This window comes from Montipora capricornis, chromosome 10 (genome assembly GCF_036669925.1).
Source record: "Montipora capricornis isolate CH-2021 chromosome 10, ASM3666992v2, whole genome shotgun sequence".
In the NCBI taxonomy this organism is placed as follows: domain Eukaryota; kingdom Metazoa; phylum Cnidaria; class Anthozoa; order Scleractinia; family Acroporidae; genus Montipora; species Montipora capricornis.
In genome coordinates, this window is record NC_090892.1 from 25,320,888 (window position 1) to 25,334,305 (window position 13,418).

Consider the following 13,418-nt stretch of genomic DNA (forward strand, 5'->3'; position numbering starts at 1 on the left):
AATTTTAAGGCAACGAGTCTGTCATCCAATGAGATAACAATTATTAAAGGAAATAAGGAAAGGCGGGCTCCTCGGCACAAGAAAAATGCGGTGCCACTGTTGAAATACAAACACTGATCGCTGACAGAAAACGTTTGTCGTGACACTTATCAAAACAAGCACAAAATTTAATAAAATATAAAAACTGGTTTGCAATTGCCCAGTTAAAAATCAAACGACAGTTCTACCAGCATTACTTGTGAATTTAAAGTAAATTAGGTGGCTATTTATTCACAAGTTTGTTCAACAAACTCATCATCAGTGCTTTAGTTTGATCTTGTTGCTGCCTCAACATCAGTTGTTGTGATGCAAAGAGTTGCTGCTGCTGCTGCTGTTGTTGTTGCTCTTGCATCAGCCGCATCATTTCACTTTGTTGTTGTTGAAACTGACGTTGTTGGTCAGTGCTCGCCTGTAGACGTTTTTGATCCAAATCGTGTTGCTCTTTTTTCAGTTGAAGTTCCTCAAGTTTAAGTTCCTGGTCTTTTTCCGCTTTTTTGGACAGGAATAACATGGTCTCGCTGCCACTTCTCCGTTCTCTTTTCTTTACTTTTTGCTGATCATTTTCATCGGAATGTCTCTTCATCGTCTCCGACACTTTCTCGAGTGCTTTACGTCTCATATCTGTGGCCTTTGCCCTCTCTTCCTCAGCCTTTCCTTTCACACTTTCGTCGTCCTCTTTCATTTCTGCATCAGCTGTTTCTTCGAGCGCTAAAATTTCTTCCACCAAGTTTTCAAGTTCTGTGGGCTCGGGCGGCGCGATGCCCGAGCTCCTTTCCTCAGCTCTCAATTTCTTTTTGATTCGGTGAATTAAAATACCCACATGATCCCTTACGGACCTTTTGTCCACAGCAAAGACAGGCTTGGGACAGGTATTCAAAGTGTTGGCTATTCTATCCCAAATTTCGCTTCTTTGCGACGAACCCTTTCCTGTTTTGTACGGATCGTCGGAAACAACCTCTCTACATAACAGGATATCGTGCTCGCTTGTCCAGTACATCATATTACTGCGTGAAAAAAAAAGAAATCTGTTTTAGTTTGTTTTCAACGAAGATAAACTTTAAACTCACTTTAATCTTATATTTAAGCAGGACGGGAAATTGAATCTTCTAATAAACAAAAATTAGACTTACTTGCCAGTTCTCGACTTTTGTATCGAACTCGGCGGGTCTGCGTGTTGTCCATTCATCATAGCGCGGTAAACAGTAGGCAAATTAACATGATTTTTGGTATTTTTTTTACAACAAATGACATTTTTACGGACTTAGGAAAACAGCTTTGCTTGTAAAGAAGAAAAAGTAAATTGAATTCTAGGTCAAATTGCGGAGAAACTATTCACGTTTTCTCGAAACGCTGCAAGTGCAAACCTCGTGCTCTGACCGTGAAGAAGACGCGTTGTCGTTTAGCGCCAAGCATGCGCAGTGACGCACTTTGTGAACAAATTACTTCCGGTGACGTTTTAGGCTGCATTGCGTTCTGCTTCGTAAACTCCCTATTATAAACTTTAAACGTTCATATATTCGGATTCTTCATTTTATTACCTTTTCGGTGATATATAGTTTGCTGGAGTTTTATCGTTAATAACGCGCTTACGAAAGATTTCCAGGAAGGCACCCCTAAAAGGTAAGCAGTAACCTTAACTAGAACGGTGTAATGTTGCTACGGCTACTTTAAAAGCTGGTATTAAGATCAGTTAGCACTATATAAACTTAGCTTTGCGGAAGATTACATATACATTGTTTATATGCATTTATTTCTAGGGATATTGGTAAGAACAAAATAAGTCAACTGCCAGAAAAGGTTTTCTCAGAGCTCGCACGTCTACAAAGGCTGTAAGTATATTGCCTCAACATAGTTTTAAAATATTGCACACCTATGTGCCTGGTCAATTCACAAAGATTTGTTTCGATTTGCTAATAAGTGACTCACACAGTTGTTTTTAATAAAACCTGAATAGTAATTGATAACCCCTTCCGGTCTACAATTAAATCACGGCATTTGGTAAACACTAAATGCCATTCAACTCCATCTTTGTTGTTGTTTTTGCACAACCTCTTATTTTAAATTGTAAAGAGGAAGCACATGGCTTAAAAGATGGATCACTTCTGACACTCTCCTTACTTTTTAAGTATTGGAAATGACAAGATCTCGAGTAAATTCATAATTAGCCGGTGAAACTAACGTTTTCATAGTTCTTAAACAGTCCTCCTGTTTAAAAACTCATATAACACCATCAAAATTGATTAATTCCGAATAATATGGGAGAACACTTCGATTTGGACATGAAAAACCTTACTCTCTTGTCTAATTAGGACTGAGTAAGCTCTTGATGGGCAAATGTTGAGAATGAAACCGGAATAAATGATAAATTGGGATTAATTGCATTGTTCTTGCATAATTAGAACTGCGTTATGTTGCTAGGGCTACTTTAATAGCTGGTATTAAGATAAGTTAGCACTATATAAACTTAGCTTTGCGGAAGATTACATATACATTGCTTATATGCATTTATTTCTAGGGATATTGGTAACAACAAATTAAGTCAACTACCAGAAAATGTTTTCTCAGTGCTCACACGTCTACAAAGACTGTAAGTATATTGCATCAAACATAGTTTTAAAATATCGCACACCTATGTGTCTTGTCACTTCATAAAGATTTCTTTCGCTTTGTTAATAAGTGACTCACACAGTTGTTTTTAACAAAATCTGAATAGCAATTGATTACTCATTCAGGTCTACAATTAAATCACAGCATTTAACTCCATCTTTGTTGTTGTTTTTTCACAACCTCTTATTTTAAATTAGGGGCCGCTTTTTGTAAAGAGGAAGCACATGGTTAAATTAATAGATGGATCAATACTGACACACTCCTTACTTTTTAAGTATTGGAAATGACAGGATCTCGAGTAAACTCGTAACTAGCAGGTACAAGTAACGTGTTCATAGTTTTTAAACAATCCTCCTTTTCAATAACTCATATAACTTACATCAAAATTGATTAATCGGGAACAATATGGGAGAACACTTCGATTTGGTCATGACAAGCCTTTCCTCTCTTGGCTAATTAAGATTGAGTAAACCCGTGATCGGGAAATGCTGGGAATGAAAACGGAATAAAGGTTTAAAATTGGGGTTAATTGCATTGTTCTTGTTTAATTGAAATTGTTTTAAGGAGGCTCGAAATACTTTTTCCTTTTTTTAAACAAATAAACATATTCCGTCGCTAGATACAGTTAGGGTAATCATATCAAGACGAAATTTGGCCAGGGTATTAGACACTCATTATAAATTTCTCTCATTATATTTTTCTCCAAAATACTGTTACCATGGCAACGATATGAGGCATCTCTTCGAGCCTTAAAGGGGCAGTGTCATGCGATGACATGCGCAGTATATTTCACTCACAGAGCAATCTCGTTCCCACAGTCTTCGTTCCCCTTGACCAGCGGGTCGGGTTACGAGAGACTCTGGGATAATCCGTTTTCGAATGACAAGATTCTTGACATGAACACCATTGCGCAGGCGTAGGCGTAACGCCAAAATGGCGAAGAGAGTGGAGGATTTGTTTCACGATGGCATGCAATTTTCTTTAGCAAAATTAGGATATCCCAACCTAGAACTGAAAAAGAAACAATATGACGTGTTGGAGCGATATGTCTGGACAAAAATCTGCGCTGAATATGTTATCAACGGGCTGTGTTGTCAAGTGTTGCCTGGGATTTTCGATTAGAATTTGTTTAACGTGGAAGTGTAAAGCAGATTGTGTTGCTGCTGAATGCACTGATCCGGGATTAGTTTCAAATGTTAAAAAGACTGTCTTTGTTTTCTATCGTGGAAGATGAAGGAGAGCGAAACACCAGACTCTAAAACGACATTCTTTCGAAAAGAATAAATCATTCTTTTAATCATAAGACTACATGCATGTCTTCTTTGAAGGATCTTTCAAGTTAGATTCTTCGTCACCAGCGAAGGTTTAGGGTTCTTTTCAAAAGGAGATGAGTTCTTTGGTTAAGAGTTTCCTTGCTGTTCTAAAGAAGTAGAGGTCTTGAGGGAAGTATCATTTTGCTACTTTTCATTATTTTGTATAAACAGAAAATGACTGTTGTCCACCAAATAATGAGAATTCTTGAATAGAGATGTATACTTCTAGTTGGATAAACATGTTGATTTTTAGAATATTCTTCCATGAACATATAATGTGCTTTCTAAATTTAGGAAATATATATACAGTTTACATACATACACAAGGCAATACATACAAGCCATAATCACAAAAACAACTCTGTTAAATTTCACTAAAATAATTAATGTTGCAGAACAAATACACATTTCTGAAACTTAAACACCTAAAAACTCTAATGATTTTGAAAAATCTATGCGGCATGAAATCAGCCAAACTATTTAGCGAATGAGACAAGTCCCTAGGAATGAAAACAGCTTGGAAGCTCAAACTAACACGAAAAAGAAATTCTCTTGAGGGATGGTGGAGATCTTAAAGTGAGTGAAATTAAATAAATGAAAAGTGTTACACAAAAACAATTTTTGTAATTAAAATCTATCACTGTCCATTTTCCTTAGATCACTTCTATCCCAACAACAAAATTTAGCCGATGTGGAACTAATTCAAAGCACACACACAAAAAAACCAGCATTAAACAGGGCTGTCATTAAATTTTCACCTGCAATATATCAAAAACAGAATCTAGTTTTCATTTCCTTCACAATGTGAGCTCAGGGTTAACATCTGGTACAGGTGAATGTCCTTTATGGCAGCCCTGTGAAAACTTTCCAGTGTGACAATTTAATTGACCACAGTACTAGTACAAATTACTACATACCGGTAACATAACATGATTTGACATGGTATGAGTTAATTGCCTGACATGGTCATGTTCTGTACTATTTCTCGCCTGTTGTGCGACAAATCAAGAAATGGACTCAGGTATGTTTATGTGTCAGGGTTTCCATTAAGTTTGAAAGTAGAAGGGACCTTGTGACAGAGTGCGCAGGCACCCCTATATATAGTCTGGCTTTTGATCTTGAGACCTCCTCTGAGCAATGGCGGGCACTGTACTCAGTGCAAGACGGGTGCTAGTACCCAGGTCCCAGATTCTAATAAAACCCTTTCATGCAGGTTAGTTCAAGCTCCTGTGGTGGTGCAACTGTTAATACATGTAATAAGAGGCTATTAACTTTAAGCTAAAAGAGTAGAGACACCTTTCTATACAGGGCATTTTGTTTTGACGAATGCTAAATACATACTCTCAAGAAACTCAGTGCAGACATGTTGGCTTTCTTGGATACTCTAGGTTAACCATGTAATGTACCCCAAACTGAGCAGAAAGACTCTGTATGAACTTACTTCCAGAAGAACTTCATTTTCAAAAATAATGAAAAGCTGTCGTTCATAATCGTCGGTCTCTGGGCACAGCACATGAACATCCCCACTTAAAACTGTTTAATTCACATAATCGTTTAAGTAACGTCAAATTCCTTTGGGAGAGCAGAGAGATGCACACCGAAAGTTCAATGAAATTACTGGTATGTATCAAGCAAAATAAAAACTGCAAAAGCCAACACTTCTCCATGAGGTTAAGACTAGTAATCCTTAATGCACTTTATATTCCATTTTTCCAGATGATCGGAGGTCAGTACCTATCTTGAACCATCAAATTTGACAGATTGGATGTAACAATATTATATGTACATTTTATATTATCCTGAGAATGTTCATTTCCCATCATACCCCCCCAAATAATGTAATCCCTTCCTCACTGTCAAAGGCTTTCTGTAGGGTGGCGAGCACCATACAAGTTTTGAAATGGTACTTTCTCTTCAACTCTCTGACTAGCAATGCAAAAAGGCCTAAGGCTGTTGATTTTAACACTCCAAAAAGGAATGGATACTTGTCTACAAACCTTGAACCTAAACATTTCTTTTGTTGGCATAAAAAATAAATTACATTAGAAACTGTTGACAACTGTACATACCAACATGAAGAAGTCAGTCTGACTTCAAAATAGACAGTATAATTTACTGACAACTTAACCGTCAACTGACAAAATTTAAATTGAGGGGATGTGTGGAATACGTTCTCAAGTGACTAGAAATACTGCACAGTCTGCAATGCTACCTTCTCCTTTTGTTTCACAAAATTGTTAAAATTTATCGGAAATATAGGCAAATTAACATGATTTTTGGTATTTTGTTTTACAACAAATGACATTTTTACGGACTTAGGAAAACAGCTTTGCTTGTAAAGAAAAGTAAATTGAATTCTAGGTCAAATTGCGGAGAAAATATTCACGTTTTCTCGAAACGCTGCAAGTGCAAACCTCGTGCTCTGAACGTAAAGAAGACGCGTTGTCGTTTAGCGCCAAGCATGCGCAGTGACGCACTTTGTGAACAAATTACTTCCGGTGACGTTTTAGGCTGCATTGCGTTCTGCTTCGTAAACTCCCTATTATAAACTTTAAACGTTCATATATTCAGATTCTTCATTTTATTAGCTTTTCGGTGATATATAGTTTGCTGGAGTTTTACCGTTAATAACGCGCTTACGAAAGATTTCCCGGAAGGCACCCCAAAAGGTTAGCAGTAACCTTAACTAGAACTGTGTAATGTTGCTACGGCTACTTTAAAATCTGGTATTAAGATTAGTTAGCACTATATAGACGTACCTTTGCCGAAGATTACATATACATTGCTTATATGCATTTATCTCTAGGGATATTGGTAACAACAAAATGAGTCAACTCCCAGAAAAGGTTTTCTCAGAGCTCACACGTCTACGAAGGCTGTAAGTATATTGCCTCAACATAGTTTTAAAATAATGCACACCTATGTGCCTGGTCAATTCACAAAGATTTGTTTGGATTTGCTAATAAGTGACTCACACAGTTGTTTTTAAAAAAACCTGAATAGTAATTGATAACCCCTTCCGGTCTACAATTAAATCGCGGCATTTGGTAAACACTAAATGCCAGTCCACTCCATCTTTGTTGTTGTTTTTGTACAACCTGTTATTTTAAATTGTAAAGAGGAAGCACATGGCTTAAAAGATGGATCACTACTGACACACTTCTTACTTTTTGAGTATTGGAAATGACAAGATCTCGAGTAAATTCATAATTAGCCGGTACAACTAACGTTTTCATAGTTCTTAAACAGTCCTCCTTTTCAAAAACTTATAGAACATCATCAAAATTCATTAATTCCGAATAATATGCGAGAACACTTCGATTTGCACATGAAAAACCTTTACTATCTTGTCTAATTAGGACTGACTAAACCCTTGATGGGCAAACGTTGAGAATGAAACCGAAATAAAGGATAAATTGGGATTAATTGCATCGTTCTTGCTTAATTAGAACTGTGTTATGTTGCTAAGGCTACTTTAATAGCTGGTATTAAGATAAGTCAGCACTATATAAACTTAGCTTTGCGGAAGATTACATATACATTGCTTATATGCATTTATTTCTAGGGATATTGGTAAGAACAAAATAAGTCAACTGCCAAAAAAGGTTTTCTCATGGCTCACACGTCTACAAGGACTGTAAGTATATTGCCTTAAACATAGTTTTTAATATCGCACACCTATGTGCCTGGTCACTTCACAAAGATTTGTTTGGCTTTGTTAATAAGTGACTCACGCAGTTGTTTTTAACAAAATCTGAATAGCAATTGATTACTCATTCAGGTCTACAATTAAATCACGGCATTTAACTCCATCTTTGTTGTTGTTTTTGCACAACCTCTTATTTTAAATTGGGGGCCGCTTTTTTTAAAGAGGAAGCACATGGTTTAATTAAAAGATGGATCACTACTGAGACACTCCTTACGTTTTAAGTATTGGTAATGACAGGATCTCGAGTAAACTCGTAACTAGCAGGTACAAGTAACGTGTTCATAGTTTTTAAACAATCCTCCTTTTCAATAACTCATATAACTTACATCAAAATTGATTAATTGGGAACAATATGGGAGAACACTTCGATTTGGTCATGACAAGCCTTTCCTCTCTTGGCTAATTAGGATTGAGTAAACCCGTGATCGGGAAATGCTGGGAATGAAAACGGAATAAAGGTTTAAAATTGTTTAATTGAAATTGTTTTAAGGAGGCTCGAAATAGTTTTTCCTTTTTTCAAACAAATAAACATATTCTGTCCTTAGATACAGTTAGGGTAATCATATCAGGACGAAATTTGGCCAGGGTATTAGATACTCATTATAAATTTCGCTCATTATATTTTTCTCCAAAATACTGTTACCATGGCAACGATATGAGGCATCTCTTCCAGCCTTAAAGGGGCAGTGTCATGCGATGACATGCGCAGTATATTTCACACGCAGAGCAATCTCGTTCCCACAGTCTTCATTCCCCTTGACCAGCGGGTCGGGTTACGAGAGACTCTGGGATAATCCGTTTTCGAATGACAAGATTCTTGTCATGAACACCATTGCGCAGGCGTAGGCGTAACGCCAAAATGGCGAAGAGAGTCTAGGATTTGTTTCACGATGGCATGCAATTTTCTTTGGCAAAATTAGGATATCCCAACCTAGAACTGAAAAAGAAACAATATGACGTGTTGGAGCGATATGTCTGGACAAAAATCTGCGCTGAATATGTTATCAACGGGCTGTGTTGTCAAGTGTTGCCTGGGATTTTCGATTAGAATTTGTTTAACGTGGAAGTGTAAAGCAGATTGTGTTGCTGCTGAATGCACTGATCCGGGATTAGTTTCAAATGTTAAAAAGACTGTCTTTGTTTTCTATCGTGGAAGATGAAGGAGAGCGAAACACCAGACTCTAAAACGACATTCTTTCGAAAAGAATAAATCATTCTTTTAATCATAAGACTACATGCATGTCTTCTTTGAAGGATCTTTCAAGTTAGTTTCTTCGTCACCAGCGAAGGTTTAGGGTTCTTTTCAAAAGGAGATGAGTTCTTTGGTTAAGAGTTTCTTTGCTGTTCTAAAGAAGTAGAGGTCTTGAGGGAAGTATCATTTTGCTACTTTTCATTATTTTGTATAAACAGAAAATGACTGTTGTCCACCAAATAATGAGAATTCTTGAATAGAGATGTATACTTCTAGTTGGATAAACATGTTGATTTTTAGAATATTCTTCCATGAACATATAATGTGCTTTCTAAATTTAGGAAATATATATACAGTTTACATACATACACAAGGCAATACATACAAGCCATAATCACAAAAACAACTCTGTTAAATTTCACTAAAATAATTAATGTTGCAGAACAAATACACATTTCTGAAACTTAAACACCTAAAAACTCTAATGATTTTGAAAAATCTATGCGGCATGAAATCAGCCAAACTATTTAGCGAATGAGACAAGTCCCTAGGAATGAAAACAGCTTGGAAGCTCAAACTAACACGAAAAAGAAATTCTCTTGAGGGATGGTGGAGATCTTAAAGTGAGTGAAATTAAATAAATGAAAAGTGTTACACAAAAACAATTTTTGTAATTAAAATCTATCACTGTCCATTTTCCTTAGATCACTTCTATCCCAACAACAAAATTTAGCCGATCTGGAACTAATTCAAAGCACACACACAAAAAAACCAGCATTAAACAGGGCTGTCATTAAATTTTCACCTGCAATATATCAAAAACAGAATCTAGTTTTCATTTCCTTCACAATGTGAGCTCAGGGTTAACATCTGGTACAGGTGAATGTCCTTTATGGCAGCCCTGTGAAAACTTTCCAGTGTGACAATTTAATTGAGCACAGTACTAGTACAAATTACTACATACCGGTAACATAACATGATTTGACATGGTATGAGTTAATTGCCTGACATGGTCATGTTCTGTACTATTTCTCGCCTGTTGTGCGACAAATCAAGAAATGGACTCAGGTATGTTTATGTGTCAGGGTTTCCATTAAGTTTGAAAGTAGAAGGGACCTTGTGACAGAGTGCGCAGGCACCCCTATATGTAGTCTGGCTTTTGATCTTTAGACTTCCTTTGAGCTATGGCGGGTACTGTACTCAGTGCAGGTCGGGTTGTAGTAACCAGGTCCCAGATTCTAATAAAACCCTTGCATGCAGGTTAGTTCAAGCTCCTGTGGTGGTGCAACTGTTAATACATGTAATAAGAGGCTATTAACTTTAAGCTAAAAGAGTAGAGACACCTTTCTATACAGGGCATTTTGTTTTGACGAATGCTAAATACATACTCTCAAGAAACTCAGTGCAGACATGTTGGCTTTCTTGGATACTCTAGGTTAACCATGTAATGTACCCCAAACTGAGCAGAAAGACTCTGTATGAACTTACTTCCAGAAGAACTTCATAGTCAAAAATAATGAAAAGCTGTCGTTCATAATCGTCGGTCTCTGGGCACAGCACATGAACATCCCCACTTAAAACTGTTTAATTAACATAATCGTTTAAGTAACGTCAAATTTCTTTGGGAGAGCAGAGAGATGCACACCGAAAGTTCAATGAAATTACTGGTATGTATCAAGCAAAATAAAAACTGCAAAAGCCAAAACTTCTCCATGAGGTTAAGACTAGTCATCCTTAATGCACTTTATATTCCATTTTTCCAGATGATCGGAGGTCAGTACCTATCTTGAACCATCAAATTTGACAGATTGGATGTAACAATATTATATGTACATTTTATATTATCCTGAGAATGTTCATTTCCCATCATACCCCCCCAAATAATGTAATCCCTTCCTCACTGCCAAAGGCTTTCTGTAGGGTGGCGAGCACCATACAAGTTTTGAAATGGTACTTTCTCTTCAACTCTCTGACTAGCAATGCAAAAAAGCCTAAGGCTGTTGATTTTAACACTCCAAAAAGGAATGGATACTTGTCTACAAACCTTGAACCTAAACATTTCTTTTGTTGGCATAAAAAATAAATTACATTAGAAACTGTTGACAACTGTACATACCAACATGAAGAAGTCAGTCTGACTTCAAAATAGACAGTATAATTTACTGACAACTTAACCGTCAACTGACAAAATTTAAATTGAGGGGATGTGTGGAATACGTTCTCAAGTGACTAGAAATACTGCACAGTCTGCAATGCTACCTTCTCCTTTTTTTCACAAAATTGTTAAAATTTATCGGAAATATAGGCAAATTAACATTAATTTTGGTATTTTTTTTTACAACAAATGACATTTTTACGGACTTAGGAAAACAGCTTTGCTTGTAAAGAAAAGTAAATTGAATTCTAGGTCAAATTGCGGAGAAAATATTCACGTTTTCTCGAAACGCTGCAAGTGCAAACCTCGTGCTCTGAACGTGAAGAAGACGCGTTGTCGTTTAGCGCCAAGCATGCGCAGTGACGCACTTTGTGAACAAATTACTTCCGGTGACGTTTTAGGCTGCATTGCGTTCTGCTTCGTAAACTCCCTATTATAAACTTTAAACGTTCATGAATTCGGATTGTTTATCTTATTACCTTTTCGGTGATATATAGTTTGCTGGAGTTTTACCGTTAATAACGCGATTACGAAAGATTTTCTGGAAGGCACCCCAAAAGGTTAGCAGTAACCTTAACTAGAACGGTGTAATGTTGCTACGGCTACTTTAAAAGCTGGTATTAAGATCAGTTAGCACTATATAAACTTAGCTTTGCGGAAGATTACATATACATTGTTTATATGCATTTATTTCTAGGGATATTGGTAAGAACAAAATAAGTCAACTTCCAGAAAAGGTTTTCTCAGAGCTCGCAAGTCTACAAAGGCTGTAAGTATATTGCCTCAACATAGTTTTAAAATATTGCACACCTATGTGCCTGGTCAATTCACAAAGATTTGTTTCGATTTGCTAATAAGTGACTCACACAGTTGTTTTTAATAAAACCTGAATAGTAATTGATAACCCCTTCCGGTCTACAATTAAATCACGGCATTTGGTAAACACTAAATGCCATTCAACTCCATCTTTGTTGTTGTTTTTGCACAACCTCTTATTTTAAATTGTAAAGAGGAAGCACATGGCTTAAAAGATGGATCACTTCTGACACTCTCCTTACTTTTTAAGTATTGGAAATGACAAGATCTCGAGTAAATTCATAATTAGCCGGTACAACTAACGTTTTCATAGTTCTTAAACAGTCCTCCTGTTTAAAAACTCATATAACATCATCAAAATTGATTAATTCCGAATAATATGGGAGAACACTTCGATTTGGACATGAAAAACCTTACTCTCTTGTCTAATTAGGACTGAGTAAACCCTTGATGGGCAAATGTTGAGAATGAAACCGGAATAAAGGATAAATTGGGATTAATTGCATTGTTCTTGCTTAATTAGAACTGTGTTATGTTGCTAGGGCTATTTTAATAGCTGGTATTAAGATAAGTTAGCACTATATAAACTTAGCTTTGCAGAAGATTACATATACATTGCTTATATGCATTTCTTTCTAGGGATATTGGTAAGAACAAAATAAGTCAACTGCCAGAAAAGGTTTTCTCAGGGCTCACATGTCTACAAGGGCTGTAAGTATATTGCCTTAAACATAGTTTTTAATATCGCACACCTATGTGCCTGGTCACTTCACAAAGATTTGTTTGGCTTTGTTAATAAGTGACTCACGCAGTTGTTTTGAATAAAATCTGAATAGCAATTGATTACTCATTCAGGTCTACAATTAAATCACGGCATTTAACTCCATCTTTGTTGTTGTTTTTGCACAACCTCTTATTTTAAATTAGGGGCCGCTTTTTGTAAAGAGGAAGCACATTTTTTAATTAAAAGATGAATCACTACTGACACACTCCTTACTTTTTAAGTATTGGAAATGACAGGATCTCGAGTAAACTCGTAACTAGCAGGTACAAGTAACGTGTTCATAGTTTTTAAATAATCCTCCTTTTCAATAACTCATATAACTTACATCAAAATTGATTAATTGGGAACAATATGGGAGAACACTTCGATTTGGTCATGACAAGCCTTTCCTCTCTTGGCTAATTAGGATTGAGTAGACCCGTGATAGGGAAATGCTGGGAATGAAAACGGAATAAAGGTTTAAAATTGTTTAATTGAAATTGTTTTAAGGAGGCTCGAAATAGTTTTTCCTTTTTTCAAACAAATAAACATATTCTGTCCTTAGATACAGTTAGGGTAATCATATCGAGACGAAATTTGGCCAGGGTATACTCATTATAAATTTCTCTCATTATATTTTTCTCCAAAATACTGTTACCATGGCAACGATATGAGGCATCTCTTCGAGCCTTAAAGGGGCAGTGTCATGCGATGACATGCGCAGCATATTTCACTCACAGAGCAATCTCGTTCCCACAGTCTTCATTCCCCTTGACCAGCGGGTCGGGTTACCAGAGACTCTGGGATAATCCGTTTTCGAATGA